Source organism: Sorex araneus, chromosome 4 (assembly GCF_027595985.1).
Source record: "Sorex araneus isolate mSorAra2 chromosome 4, mSorAra2.pri, whole genome shotgun sequence".
Taxonomy (NCBI): domain Eukaryota; kingdom Metazoa; phylum Chordata; class Mammalia; order Eulipotyphla; family Soricidae; genus Sorex; species Sorex araneus.
Window position 1 is genome coordinate 193,091,791 of NC_073305.1, and position 15,489 is coordinate 193,107,279.

General features: G+C 62.5%; 1 protein-coding gene across 3 annotated transcripts in view; it reads right to left on the reverse strand.

The window, feature by feature from the left end:
* TNRC18 (trinucleotide repeat containing 18) overlaps positions 1-2,035 on the reverse strand; it is a 51,859-nt gene extending 49,824 nt beyond the window's left edge. For all 3 annotated transcript variants that reach the window (XM_055136448.1, XM_055136447.1, XM_055136446.1), the window contains exon 1: positions 1,675-2,035. The gene's annotated coding sequence lies outside the window, so the exon portion shown is untranslated. The remainder of the gene's footprint in view (positions 1-1,674) is intronic.
* Positions 2,036-15,489: the final 13,454 nt, after the last annotated feature.

Genomic DNA, 15,489 nt, shown 5'->3' on the forward strand with positions numbered 1-15,489 from the left:
GGTGGGGAGAGGGAGCAAAAAAATAAAAGGCCTTCGGGGCTTCCCCGTCGGGCCGACCGAGTCCGGCGCGGCCCAGCGGCGCTCGGGTCCTCCCGAGTCCCGGGCAGGGCCCGGGCAGCGCCCGGACGGCGTCAATACAAACCTCCCGAGTGTTTTATTCCTGGGCGTCACATGCTCCGGGCTGAAACCTTTCCACGAGCGGTTCGAAATGTCTGCTTAAACGCTATGTCACTATCTGATCCTCCAAGTTTAATATTTAACCTCCCGAGGCCCCCGCCGCCGGCTCCGAGCCGGGGCTCCAGAGCGCGCCCCGCGCCGCGGAATGCGCCGTGGGGTGGGGGAGAGGGCGCCGGGCCGGGGGAGTCTTTTTAAGGAGCCTCGCCGCCCCCTCCCGCGGCCCCGCTCGCCCCGGCCCCTAGCCGAGCCGGGGCGTGAGGCCCCAGACGTGGCATTCTCGCCTGAGGACTGGAAAGAATCCTTCAAAACAAGCTTTGGTTTCATTTTCCAAAGCCCAGACCTGCGAATCCTGCGGCCCGGGGACGTGGCCTGGCGCAGAGGAGGTGGGGGTGGGGTGGGGGCGTCAGAGGGGAAGCGAAGGGCTCAAGGGTCTGCTTCTACCCGACATTCCCCCCCACCCCCAAAATAACCTACAAAGGAGACCTTCACAGCGCCGGCCGACGGAGGGGCGCCTCCCCCAGCCTCGGATGTAAATCCCCCTGCAGTTCCAGTTTAAAGCTGTTTGTTTAAAAGATTTGTCGTTTGCCATCCCCGCGGGGGCGGGAAGGGGTCTCGGAGCCAGCCCCTTCCCTCGCCGTCCACTGCCCGCTGCAGCTCGGATTCCTGCGGCGGGGAGGCCCCGGCGCGTCTGGCCGGCAGTGCGCGCCCTTCTCCCCGCGTGCAGCCCCCCGAGCTGCAGGCCTTCCGAGCTCCCCGAGACCCCGCTCCTTCTGCGGGGTCCCTTCCCCAACTCTGCCGAGGGTGCTTCTCCGACCCAGGTCTGGTTCCAGCCACCCCAGCCCGCCCGCCCGCCCGCCCTCGCTCCGGTTACCAGATCCGCGTTTACTTTGGAACGAAAAAAAATCTAAGATCGCCACATCCGAAGAGACATGTCTAAGGCGGCGAGGAGCTTCCCGTGATTTTTTAAAAAACAGCCCTTCGTGCCGCTTTCCCGTAAAAGCCGGGGCTTCGGAGCCTGCCCGGCGCCCCGGCTGGAGGAGGTCGGGGTGAAAACCCCCGCACGGCCGCGCTCGCCGGGAGAAGCAGCGGCCTCGGCCATCTGCAGGCTCGGCCGCCTTCTCCCCACTTTGCTCCCCCTCTGAAGTGCAGTTAAAATGGCTGAATTCCGGCTTTTAATTAAAAACAGCCTATAATCGAAAACGTCTCGGCGTCCCTGGGTCCCCTGCCGCCCGCCGGGAACCAAGAGGGGAACCGACGGCCCCGGGCCGGGCTGGGGAGGGTGGAGCGGGGCTGCGGGCTCCGGTGAGGACCGGGGGCGCCGTCCCACCCCGCCCAGGACGACCCCCGTCTCGCCGGCCCCGCTCCCCGAGCGCGCGCAGGGCCGCCGGAGAACCGCGGGGACCCCCGGCTGCACCCCGAGGGGGAGGCGGGCCGGCGCGGAGGCCGGAGAAGTTTGGGGACCGTGGCGCGCCCAGGGCGAGCGGGCCCGCGGCGTACCTGGCGCGGCGGCTCCGGGCTCCGGCGACGACGACTCGGGCGGGTGCCCGGGCTCCCGGCGCGCCTAGACGCCCGTGCAACGCGCCATGCCGCGGCCGCTGCTCCCGCTCGCCACCCGCGGCCAGCTCACACTTTTTGCCCGCCTTTCCTTTTTTTGGTAGAAAACCGCTCCCCGGGACGAGCGCGCGGCGCGCCAACTCCTCCGCCCTCCCGCGGCCGGGCTCCCGCAGCCCCCGGGAAAGCCAGCTTTCCTCCCGCCGGGCGCCCCGCTTTTTAATAAAATCCAGGTAGCGCCGGTTTAAAGAATCCCAAATCTCCATATACAGCCCGGGATTGGAAAAGGTACATTACACAACCCCCCTTTCAAGTTCCTCTCGCTGGATCTAAAAAAAAAAAAAAAAGCCAGCGGGGGGGTGGGGAAGGGGGGCCGGGCGGCGGGGGGAGGGGAGCGCTCGGCGGTGAAGAAACACGCATTGTTCCCCCGAGCCCGCCTCCCCCCGGGCCGGCCCCCCGCCGCCAACCATTGGCCGCGCGCGCTGTCCATCACGCGCATGTAAACACCTTGGCGCTCGGCCATTCCTATAAAACCAATTACGGCCCGAGGAGCTCCAGCAGTTTCCAGGCTCCCCTCGGCGGGGCTGAATGATCAAAACTGGTGGTGAGAATTTTTCCGAGCCGTTTCTAGGCAGCCCTCCCCCTCCACCAGCTCCTACCCCCCCTCCCTGCTCCCGCCTTTCCTCCTCCTCCTCCTCCTCCTCTTCTCCTCCTCCCCCCTTTTCCTCCCCCTCCCCCAGCGTCTGGGCTGAGTGATCAAAATAGAGGAAGATGGTTGTCGCCGCAATCCAGGGCTTTGCTAGGCGCGGTTTAATGGGCCTCCTGTCAGCTTCCTGCTCGCAGGAGGAGGTGACGAGCCGAGGGACCCGGGAAGGACGTGGGGGCCCACCGACCTACACCCCGCGCCCGGCCCCTGTCCCCCACCTCCCCCGGGGCGCGCCAAGGAGAACGCGCAGCGGAGACGCCAAAACAGACAAGAGCTGCTTTTACCCTCCCCCCCACCTTAAAACAAAGCCGCGATTCATTCCTCTCCCCCAGGAGCGAGGTGGGGTGGGATGGGCAGGCGCGAAGGCCGTTTTCCTAGCCCCGGCCTGCGGGTCCCTCCCAGAAACGCGGTGTCAGATGGTCACTGATTAATATTTTGGAGAGGCCGCGGCGGCGGGCAGCGGTGAGTCTAATCTTCTGAAAGGGGGTTCCTATAGAAACGCGGACCGGCCCCCCGCCCGGGCCCGGCGACCGGACCGGCTCCGCGCGCCCCGCCCTCCCCGAGGCTTGGCTCTGCGTGGGCGCGCCCCTCCCCTCCCCCTAAAAAAATCAGAGCAGAAAAAAGGATTAGATCGGCTGAGCGCGAACTGACTCCCTCTCGATTCTGACATTTCAGCCTATTAGCATTTCTCCACGGGGCCTTCTGAAACCTATTAAAGTGTAATATTAAAAACCTCTTGGCTGGGGGCCGCTCTCGCCTTCCATCCGCCGCGCCCCCTCCAGGGAGGGCGAGACCGGGAAAAAAAAAATCTGTTGAGCTCAGAGGAAGCGGCAGCCAAACCCAAAAAGTGCTTGGCTGGCCGCGGCGGCCTGGTGGGGGGAGGGCAGCCTCAATCCCCCAGACTTTGTACTTTTTATTTTTGCTCTTTCAGCAAAATCCTTTCTGGGTTGAGTCGCCGGGAGCTGCCCGCGGCGAGCTCCGCGGCTCGGGGCGCGAGGACGCGCCGACGCGGTCGGAAGGAGGTGGGGGCGCCCCCTCTCCCCGCCGCCCCGCGGGGACCCGTGCTGGGCTGAGCATTACGTACCCTCCAAAAGGAAGCCTGGAGAGGCAGAAATCCTTGCGGATCCGGCCTCGGAGAGCAGCCACGGTGATTGGATTTTAATTAACACTAGAGAAACCCGCACTTTCGCCCGCCACTGCGGACGCAACGTTTTCTTTCGCCTGATTCCTTTTGCCAAAAACAAAAACAAGATTTTTTAAAGCAGTTTTAAGGCGACTTTTACAGCGAGGGACGTTTTTAAGCGTTCATTTGCCCTGTTTCCTGCACATCCACCAATCACCAAAATTGGTGGGGAGGGGGTTTCGAGTGTGATCTGGGGGTGTCTGACTTAATTCCGGCATGAATTTGAGGAGGGGAAAAAAGTTCAGCTTCTTGAGGGCAGTTTCAAGTTTCCCTTCGCAGGGCCGCGCCGGTTTCCAGGCTGCCCGCTCGGGGAAGCTAGCGCTTCGCGGGGGAGGGGACCCGGGAACTGGCACGAAAATAGCCCGAGCCCCGGGCCAAGAGCGGCCGCGGCGCGCTTGGAGCGGGGCGCGCGGGGCTCGGCGGCGGCCGGGGCGGCGGAACCGCCTGGACCCAAACGGAGAGAGGAGAGGGGGGTTAGAGAAAGGAGGTATTGTGTGCGTGCGCCCTGGGGAGGGGGGCTGCAGAACAGTGCAGGCGGGGCTGCTGGGAGGCGAGCCGCGGAAGGGGCCGCGCGTGGGGGTGCAGCCGGGTGGGCGCCCTGCGCCGTTGAGCCTGCTCCAGAAGCTTTGTGGGGTCCTAGTAAACCCTCCCACGCTCGGATCCCCAGTGCTCTGTGCTCCCCTCTGCTCCTGGGAGCCCAGGCCCCGGTGCCCCCTCCCTCACGCCCGCCTTGCATCTGGAATGTTTTTATTTTAATATAGCTCAAGAAAAAGGGAAAGTATGTATCCTGAGACATTTGGGGTGGGAGTACAAAAGGCTGGGGGGGTGGCTATTTTTATAAATGTTTAATGTTTTCACCCTTGGATGCTCCAGGACGCCGTAATTGTGACGGCGGGGTATGTGTGCCATAAATCATTTAGTTGCTAATAAAAATTCTGCCTGTTTGCCCTGGGTTTGCCAATGGCGTTTGCATTTTCCAAGTGCGCGCCCCCTCGGCAGAGCGAACCCGGCCTGCATTTCATTAGGACCGCAGTTGGGGTGGGGTGGCCCCTCCCCGCCAGCCCCCCCACGGAGCCTTTGTGGACCCCAGACCCCCGGTGCCGACCTCTCCGCACCTTCCCCCTTCCCCCTCCACCCCGCGGGAGCCGGCTTCGGCTTCGCAGTGGCGGCTCCATGGGGTTCCGGCCGCGGGTGGGCGAGCAGGACCGCGGGGCCAGTGCCGAGGGTGGGCGGTCAGTGCCCCGTACCCGCCGGCTGCCCGCCGAGGGTGGGCGGTCAGTGCCCGCGCCCCGGGGCCCCCAGGCGCTGCGCAAACGCGGTCGGGAGCCATCTTGGGGCGGGGGACCAGCAGCGGCCCGGACACCCCGCGCGCCTCGGCCGCGGCGCCCGGCCTGGGGTGCGGGGGAGACGCCCTTCCCCTTGGGGGGGGTCACATTAAAACGCAGAACGCAGGCCTGGAGGCCCTGCCGTGTTCCCCGCCGCCCGAGTTCGGTCAGCTGCCGTCCCCTCCCCCACCGCCAAGTCCGGCTGGACCCGCGGCGGGCGGTGTAGATGCGGTGTGTGTGCTTGGGGCCGGCTGGACAGAGGCTTCGAGGACCCCCCGCCCCCAGCCCCAGTTCCCAGGGCTCCGCGGTCGCCGAGACTTTTGTGTTCCCGGGCCGCCGGCTCCAGCTGCCCAGAAGCGGCCAGAAGGACAAGACTGCCCTTTGTCTCCCCAGGAAAGGACAGGCCAACCTTGAGCCCGGCTCCCCGGGCCGCGCCTTTGTCTGGCGGGCGCAGCTCTCAGCCTCGGTCAACCCTGCCCTGTTCGGGGCCGGGCCTCCCTCCGGGAACCCTGGTGCTGCGGCGGGCCTGGAGCCTCCTCCCTCCCCTCCCCCTCCAAAAAGAAAAGCGTCCCCTGCACCCACACCCGAGCCACCTCCGCGGGTCCAGACCGCTCTGCCCGCGGGCCCCGCGTCCCGTTCCACCCTTCCGGTAAGCAGGACCGGGACATTCACGAGGTGTCACCCCCAGGAGCCGGGTCTGCGGAGAGCTGCCCACAGCCCGGGTGCCGCAAAAACCCGGAGCGCCAGGACCGAAAGCCGCGCGCGGCCGGCGGCCCCTGCAGGTTCCTGCCCGGACGGTCTGGACATAGCGGCAGAGCCGGCCGGAGCGCCTGACCGCCCCGGTGGATCGCGGCTCCTCCGGCCCGCTTGGGTCTGCACTCCACGGTTCGGTTGGAAGAGCAGTGAGACTCGCCCGGGTACGCAGGGCCCTGTCCTGCCCGCCAGGAAGTTTCGGCCACCCCTCGGTCCTGGGCCGCTGGAAGCCGAGTCTGCGTGGAGACCCAAGCCAGAAGCTCTCCGGTTCGCCAGAGAGAACAGCCTCGCCCAGGGGGTGCCCCCTTCACCCCAACCCCCGCGCCTTGCCCGATCCCGAGGTCTTTGACACCCACCCCGGCCCAGCTTCCCCAAGGGCGCCCGTCGGGAGGGGGGGTTGGGGGGCTCAGGGACCCGAAAGGCGTCCTGGGGCCGGGCGGGGTATCCAGCCGCGCGCTCGCGCCCGCCTCCCGTGCTACCGGGAACGCAGGGGTGATGCTGCAGAAGCCCAGCCCGCACCCCTCCCCGACTTCCCCGCCAGCCGCCGACCCGGGCTCTGCGGGCGCAGGAAGCGGGAGCGGCGGCGGCGCGGCGCGGGCATCTCGCGGCCACTTGGGTGTTTGCGGGCGCCCGGCCGAGGCGGGAGGCACCCGGGGGCTGCCCGGTCCCCGCGCCGCGCTCCGGGCGCTCCGGGCTTTCCGCCGCGCGCTGCCCCGTCTGGCCTCGGACTCCAGCCCGGGAAGGCTGCCGCGGGGACGGCCCTTCTCCCGAGCAGCGGGGGCGGAGTGCGCACACATCCAGGGAGGGCGCGCCTGCCCCAGTGAGGCGAAATGGCCCCGGCAATACTAGTTTGCCAGAAGGGCGGGACGTTGGCCCGGGCAGTGGAGCTGGAGGGACCGCGGCGCCGGTCCCGCGGCCTCGGATCCTTCACCACGAAAGGTCTGGGCGCGGGGAAGGAACGGGGCGTGCAGGAGGCTGCAGGGCAGCGCGGTGGCCCGCAGCCCAAGCTGAGAAACCCGCTGACTCGGACACCCGCCCGCCCCGGGCTCCCAGCTGGAATTTCTAGAAGCACATGGAGGGGCCCGGGCTGGCCGGGACTGCCCGGCCACATTCCCGCGGTGCCCGCTGCGGAGCCTGCGGCCGCTGCCCAAGGTGAAAGTCCACTCTGTGTGTGTGTGTGTGTGTGTGTGTGTGTGTGTGTGTGTGTGTTTATGTGTATGTATGAGAGGTTTGTCCCCCTTCGCCTGGAACCTAAAAGCGATAGCGACTCTCCGCTCCGGGCGGCCCGCAGAGGCGCGCGGCTGACCTTGGGGACGCGGGGGACGGTCGGCGCGGGAGGGGCGATGCCAGCCGCGCCCCCTGGGGAGAGAGGCCAGAGCGGGCTGGCCAAGGGCATTTGTGGGCATCTGTCACGGCCGGGAGTGGGCAGGACCCGCCGGGGGGCTCCCGGGGAGGCCGGGCCGCGGTGCCCGGCGCTGCAGGAGCAAACACAGCCTCTCCGGGCCGCCTCCTTTGTCTGGGAGTGCCAGGGTGTGTTGGAGCGAGTCTGTGCGGGTGTGACTAATGGGATTTATGTATGTGGGAGCGGGGTGACTAATGGAGGGCTTGGCGGCACGTGTGGGGGGGTGGGGCCGCGGGGGCCGCCCGCCCGGGATCTCCCCTCCCGACAGGACTGCGGACAGGACTGTGCCTGCTCGGCCGCCCGGCAGATTCCTGCGCCCGCCGGGCCCCCCGGCCCTGACCCGGGCCCAGCCCCCCGCCCGGAGCCGCCCCGTTCCCTCCCGGCAGCCCCGCATTCCTGGTGCTGCAAACCGGCTCCCGGCGGCCGCCGCGCCCTGCCCGGGGCAGGAATGTGGAATGGGCTCCCAGGTGGGCAGGCGCCGCGAGGGGCACCCGGCCGGCCCAGCAGGACTAGCTAAGATAAACGCCGGCGGGACCCCAGGGCTTCCTGCCTCCGAGTGGCTCCCCTCTCCGGCCCGGTGGAGGTGACAGGTCAGAGGCCAATGGGAGTCCGCGCGGCCGCTCCCCGTGGGGCGGGGAGAGGTCAGGCTTCCCCCATCCTGTGCGGCGGCATTCCAGGCATCGGAACCAGAACCCCACGGCCCTTTCCCCAGAAAGTGACAAGTGGCTGTCCGGGCTGGAGCACAGGGGTGAGGGCGACCTGGGTTCAACCCCTGGCATCCTATAATCCCCCAGAAGGAGTAATTCCTGAGTGCAGAGCCAGGAGGAACCCCTGAGCGCCGCTGGGTGTGACCCAAGAAGCAAAAAAAAAAAACAACCACAGTGGCTGTCCAGTCTCTCCTGTCCTTCATTCAGGTTCTGCCCCCTGCAGTCCCCAGGGTTCCTGTAGGGGCTCTTTCTCCTCAGTGACCCCGAAGATCACACAGCCTGGGCAGTCTGCAAGCCCTGCCCCAGCCTTCTATGGTCCCCACTGCTCAGAGAGGAGCACACGCTCAAGTACATACACTTACCTGCTCTCACACACATGCTCTCACACTCATATACATACACTCACATGCCCATATACACACAATTGCTCTCACACACACATACACACATGCACTCACACATGCTCTCACACACATAGATACACTCACACATGCCCTCACACATGCTCATGTACATACATTCACACACATGCACTCACATACATAAACACATGCACTCACATGCTCAGATACATGCACTCACATTCACACTTTCACATACACTATCATACATATATACAAGCATTCTCTCATATTCACGGTCCCTTCATACATTCCCACACATGTTCTCCCTCCTACACACTCACTTCACACACTCACAAATACACACTCCCTCACTCTCATTCACTTTTCCTCACACTCCTCTACCCCTCCCACACTCTCTCCCCTTACACACATCCTGTCCCCCTCACACATTCTCACCACACACACACAGACTCCCTCCCTCCCTCCTTTTCTCTCTCTCTCTCTCTCTCCCACTCACATGCTCGCTCTCTCTCTCCTTCCCTCCCTCTCTCTTTTTTTTATCCCACTTTGGCATTTTCTTTCAAGCAGAAAATAAAAACATTCCCCCTGGCTGCAGCTCTGAAAGGCCCCTCTCCACACTGCCGCACCGCCCTCTTGCTCATCAATCCCTTTCCAGAGTCAGCAGAAACTCAAAAACAAGCCTGCGAAGATCAATCCTGACAGCCCCCCTGCCTGCACCCCCTCCCACGTTTTCTCTCCGTGTCTTCATCTGTCTTCTAGAGATGAACAGGAGCACCCCCTGCGCACGCGCACCCGTACACACACACACACACACACACACACACACACACACATACACACACCCGAACCAGCAAACTGTTTTTGGCCCCTGCTCATGTACACACACACACACACACACACCAGCAAACTGTTTTTGGCCACAGGGAGTCTCTGAAGAGCCTTTCAGAGCTGCCCCTGTCAGAGAAGCCTGCTTCCGTGACCTCTTCAGATCTGAGGGGCTACCTCTGTTGGCCCTCAGACCCTCAGACCTTGTGGTGGGCTGAGTGGCCCCAAGGTCCCCATGTTCTGGTCTAGGCCCTGCAGAGTGATGTGAACAGAAAACAGGATCTGTCATTTCCAGTGTCAAGCTTTCGGGTCCCCTGCGTGGGGCAGGCCTGGACATGCACCATTTCTGGGCCATCAGCAGAGGCCCGCCTGCATCCCCCACTGTCTCAGACCCAGCAGCCCCCAGCCCTCTATCTGGGTGCAGACATTTTCCAGCCCAGTCACTTGCCTTTTCTCTGACAGACAAATGCTCCAACCCAGGGCCAGGAGGGAGTGCTTAGGGGGACAGCCCTGGGCTTGTGTGAGGCCGACCTGGGTTTGATCCCCAGTATCACAGGATCCCCCAGACACCTCCAGGAACAAGGGTCAGGGGCTGGAGCGACAGTACAGTGGCGATGACATTTACCTTGCATGCTGCTGACCCGAGTTTGATCCACAGCACCCCATATGGTCCCCTGAGCACCGCCGGGAGTGATTCCTGAGCACAGAACCAGGAGTAACCTCTGAGCACTGCCAGATGTGGCCCAAAAACAAACCAAGGCAGAATCAGGGTTAAGCCCTGAGCACCATGTGAACCCAAATAAAATACTCCAAACTTAGGGCACCCACTAAGCCAGACACAGGACCAGAGCCTAAGGGACACATCCAGGCTGGTGAGGACACTGCAGGGCTCTGCTGGGCCAGGCCAGGAGAAGCAGACACCCGTCACACAGGCCCGGTCGGGGCTACTACACAGAAGTAGGTTCTCTAGGGGCTGGATGTTTGCCTTGCACACAGCCAACCCGGGTTCAATTCCCAGCATCCCATGTGGTCCCCCAGCACCGCCAGGAGTAATTTCTCAGTGCAGAGCCAGGAGTAACCCCTGAGCATCGCTGGGTGTGACCCAAAAAGCCAAAAAAAAAAAAGTAGATTCTCCTTGCTGGTTTGGTGCCGGGCACTGCATTGCGCCCCCTGCACGGCCAGGGCGGCCCCATGATCTGTAACATGTTCCCTGGACACTGCATCTGAGGGAGTTTCAGGGCAGCTGACACATCGCTGAGATTTCACAGATCATCCATCTCTGTAAGAGATCACTATGTATTTGGGGGGGGGCGGGGAGAGGGGTACATGGGGCATTGCTAAGGGCTTACTCCCGGCTCTGTGCTCAGGGATCATTCCTGGAGGCCTCAAGAGGATTGAATGAGGCTCTCATGAGGATTTCCTGTCAGCCGGGGCATGACAAGCACCTTGCCCACTGTCCTGTCTCCCAGCCTGTCGCTGCATTATTTACAGGGACCCATGCAACATCAGGATCCAACTCTGAGCCTTGTGCCTGTGGGCAGGGGTTCAAGCTAGAGGAAGGCTGTTGGTCAGGGGCCGCTGGTTCACTCAGCTGCCCGCCGGGACCTGGCCTGCTCTCACTCATCCTCTGCTTCTCGCTCTCCAGGGGGCCCTCCAGACTGTAGGGAGGCTCTGGCTTTCAGAGGTTGGCAGAGCAGCTGCCCCCTGACTCGTGACGTAAGCCTCTTCTCACGTTCTTATTGGCCATTTTCCATCTGTGGAGACGGTCCCGGCACATTAAATGCAGTTGTTGGGCAGCTGGGAGAGAGAGCTCGAGGCCTTGCAGGCAGCGGACCCCAGTTCAGCCCCAGCACCACATATGGCACCCCGAGCACCTCAGGGGCTCACTCCTCCGTCAGAAGCAGTTTCCAGAGCCAGGAATAGTCCCTAAGCACTGCTGGGTGTGGTTTAAATACCACCCTCACAATGGAAAATTAAACTAAGGGGCCAGAGTGATAGTATGGCAGGCAGGGTGTGCCCTGCCCTGGGTTTGATCCCCAGCATCTGAGATGATTCTCTGAGCACTGCCAGGAGTCATCCCTGAACACAGAGCCAGGAGTGAGCCCCGTGCACAGCCAGTTGTACCCAAAAACAAAAACAAAAATTGGTGAATGACTGGGAACCGGAGCAATATCACAGCAAGGAGGGCGCGTACCTAGCACACAGCTGACTAGCTCAGCCCCAGCACCCACCTCCTCTGGGCCCGCCAGGAGTCAGCCCTGAGCACGGTGGGAGTGGCCCCAAAACAAAAACAAACAAAATAAACACATAAGAGATGACTACAGAGAGTTCAAGGAGCAGAGCGCAGGGGCCGGGGCGGCCGGACAGCGGGGAGGGCACTGGCAGCCAGCATCGGTGCCCCAGATGGTCGCCATCACAGTACTGGCACCCCACCAGGCGTGATCCCTGAGCAGAATCAGGAGTAAGCCCTGAGCACTGTCAGGTGTGACCCAAAACAAATACAAAAAAGGAGCAAAGTAAACACTAAGCAGGCAAGAGGCCCAGGTTCAACGCCCACCACCAAGCACTGGCAAACATGCGCCAAACCAAAAAATATTAATAATAAAGACAAAAAAGGCCCATTCGGGAACTGTTTCTGGCCAGTTCTAACACCGGCTTCCCACACAGGAGCCCAGATTCGGTCCCAGCCCTCATGGCCCACAGGAAGCTCTCGAGGTGCCCGCCTGCCCCTGAATCCCCCGCTGCCCAGAACAGAGCTCAGAACGAAGCCCAGGGCCTGCTCTGTGTCCCTGCACTGTCCCTGGCGCACAGAGAGTGACTGGAGTGGGTTCATTCACGCCCCCAATTCTGCAGCTCAGAATGCAGGTTCCCGGCTGGGTCGCTTTCAGCCTGGGCCCCAGCATCCGTGGCCGGGAGGGGAGCGCGGGGAGAGTCCCAGAATGCTGAGGACGGGAACACATGGAGGAGCTGGAGTGGGGACACGTGTGTCCCCTCTGCTCCTCCTCCCCTTTTCCCTCGTCCTCCTCCTCCTTTCCTGCTGCCTGCTGAGGCCTCTGGCGCCTTCCAGCGTTCCAGCCTCAATTCCCAAGTCCCACCCTGGGTCTCAGCCTGGGGTGGCAGAGGTGGAGGGGGCACAGGCCAGGGTCCTACTTCACTGCTCCCCCCTGCCTCACTGTTCCCATCTGTGACACGGAATAAGGAAGATTACCCAGCACGGCGGGGAAGGCGCCATCCTGCACACAGCCTGCCTGCGTTCCACCCTAGCACCACACACAGTGGCCTGAGCACTGCCGGGAGAGATCCCCGGCGCAGAGCAGGAGTCGGCCCTGAGCGCCTATGCACCTAAAGGCTATGGGTGTGAGACTGGATCCCACACATGTACCAAGCATGGCCCCACTGCAGAGTGTGGGGGTGGCTCGCCACGACAAAGGGCCTGGAAGGGCAAAGTGCATGGGCCAATCGGAAACAAGATCAGGAATATAATCAAGCAAATGTTACTTATACTGTCCCACACTTTTTTTTTTCTGCTCCCATAAAGCGCCTGTCTGAGCCCTGAGCACTGCTGGGTGTGGCCCCAAAACAAAACAAAAACAAGACAAAAACTATCTGGTCTGTCTTCTCAGCTACTTGGTCACCAGGCCACCCGCAGCTGGTTCACGTGGGGTTGTGGTGTTCCCCAAACACAGGTGCCACAGGGCCTCGGAATGAAAGGTCGCCCGATTTGGAAACCGGGTCTTTGGAGAAGGAAGGGAGTTAGGGCTTTGGAGCAGAGGTCTGATTCAGTGGTGTGTGTTCATGCATGCGCACCTACACACGTGTGCACGCAGCCACACATGGACACATGTCTATATGTACATGTCCAGACCACCACCTGTGGGTGTGCCCTTGCACCTACAACATGGACACGTATGCACACCATTTGTGTACACATATTAACCATACCCATGAACATAAGTGTGCATGCACAGCACATGCTCACTTCATGTGTGGGTTCAGACACAGCACACGTGTGTAGTTACCCATGTACACACATGAGCTCACACACACGCATGCATGAATTGGATGTTTGAGGACATGAAGGGATGCCACAGCCTGTGCACATACCCCAGAAGCCGCAGGAACAGACCCCAGGCCCCCAGGCCACTGGCCAGGGGCTCTGGCCTCATTGGGATGCCGTGTGTCCTGGCGGTAGGGGGGTCCGTGAAGGGCAGACTGAAGTTCCCTCTGGACTGGGTGGGTGCTGGCAGGGACCCCCAGATTTCACATGCTGCTGACCCTCTACCCCAATCCCATGGCGACCTCCCTGACCCCAGAGGTCATAGGGTAGGGGTGCTGAGTCAGAGACAAGCAAAGTGGGGAACAGCTTCCCCGCCATCCTCTCCTCACTGGGCCAGCCACCAGGCCCCTGACCAGCTGTCCCAGGTTTCTGGGGGTACATCCCATGCAGAGTAACCCGCCTGCCCCAATGGGATTGTGACAGACGAGGGTCCCATCCAGCTGTGGGTGGGAAGGGCACAGGCTCGAGCCCCCAAGTGGGAGCAGGTCTGAGCCGCCTCCTCACCTCCAGGGCCTCAGCCATCCCCCACTCCCCACCCCATCTACAGGAGCCCTGGGGGTGCTTCAGGGAAGGGGCGGTCATCCCCCTGCACTACACCCTCCCGGTACCCAAGGGGCGCTGGGAGAATGCAGCTGGATGGCAGGCCCAGTGTGGGCATCCCCGCCCCAGGCCCTGCTCCAGGGCCCCAAAACTCGAGGGGCCCTCAGGGCAGCCCCGTGGGAGCAGCTGGGTCTGCCTCTCAGCTTCCTGCCTCCGGCCCGGCTCCAGGTCTGCCCAGAACAGCTGCAGGCCAGTCCAGACCAGCTCAGACCTGTCCAGACTAGCCCCAGACTGACCAAGACCAGCTCAGAGTAGTCCAGACCAGCCCAAACTAGACCCAGACCAGTCCAGACCAGTCTAGCCCAGAGCACTCCTTGGGGAGTCGGTGTCAGGAGCTTGGTGGAATCTGGTCAGGCCACACCACGAAGTCCTTGCGGGGGAGGGGCGCCTGTCCAGCGTGTGGCACACCAGCTTCTCGCTGCCAGGAGCGGTCCCTGGGTCTGGCTAGGTGTGGCCCTGACTCCCCCCAAATATCTTCTCTTCTACCTGCTCATCTGCTAGTCATCTCTCTTGGCTTCATTCTTTTGTTTGTTTTGGCTGTTTTAAGCCTGTATTCGGGGGACACACCCAGCAATGCTCAAAGACTACTCCTGGCTCAGTGCTCAGGGTGTGCTCCCTGCAGTGCTCAGACCAGGTGGTGCCAGGGATCAAACCTGGGCCTTAGGCATGCAAACCCTGTGCCCTCATATGCTCAGCTCCCCCCAGCGCTGTCTGGGGGTGTCTGGGCCACACCCAGAAGTACTCAGGGCTTCCTCCTGGCTGTGCTCAGGGGTCACTCCCGCAGTAGTTTGGAGAGTCACGTGCCAGGCGGTGCTCTCCACCCCGCTCTGATTCCCGGCACCTCATTTCTCTGTATCAGGCTCTGTATTGTCTCGAGCTCTGCATCTGTCTCTCCCTGTGTCTCTCTCCCCATGCCTCTGCATGTCTCTGTCTCTCTCCCTATGTCTCTGCATCTGTCTCTCCTCGTGTCTATGTCTGTCTCTCCCCGTGTCTCTGCGTGTTTCTCCCTGTGTCTCTGTCTCTCTCCCTATGTCTCTGCATCTGTGTCTCCGTGGCTCTCCCAGTTCTGTGTCAGTGAAAGAGAAGCCTGCCCCTCAGGTGGTGGCACCTGCTCAGCTCAGGTGAGACCTGTGCCCTGCAGGCCCTTACATACAGCAGTGACTCTGTGCCCTTCACACCCATCTGCCCCCGGCCATTGGGGGAGACCAGCGCTGTGGCTAGGTTGGGTCCTGCTTGGTTCTCTCACACGGGACCGTTCCCTGACTCCGGCCACAAGGGCAGGAGTCAGCCACAGTCCTGCTGAGCAGAAGCCACGCCAGAACCCTGACAGGTATCACAGGCTGCTGGATCAAGCTCGACCTGATGCTGAAACTGCATTACAAGAAGTTTCCTTCACTGTGTGGCTGTTCTGAGTTTTCTCTCATTTGCTACCAAATTTCTCTAACACTGGGGGTGGGGGTGAATCCCCCAGAGACCCAGAGCAGTTACGAGGTGAACCTCACGAGCCAGACAGAACTGTTTCCAAGTGGCATGAAGAGCAGGAGAGGGGGCTGGAGCGGGAGTACAGCAGGGAGGGTGCGCGCCTTGTCTGCAGTCGAGCCAGGTCTGATGCCCGGCGTCTCCCATGGTCCCAAAGCACAGCCAGGAGTGATCCCCGAGTGCCGAGCCATGGGGGAGCCCAGGTGCAGCCCCAAACAAAACAAAAGCAGGGAAGGGAGCATGGGGGTGGACCAAAGCGGGCATCAGAGCCGGGGCAGGACTGCCCAATGGCAGGGGCAGGGCCCACTGGGGGCATCACGGACCCGAGCCCAGCTCTGTGGGTTACATTCTCCCACAGC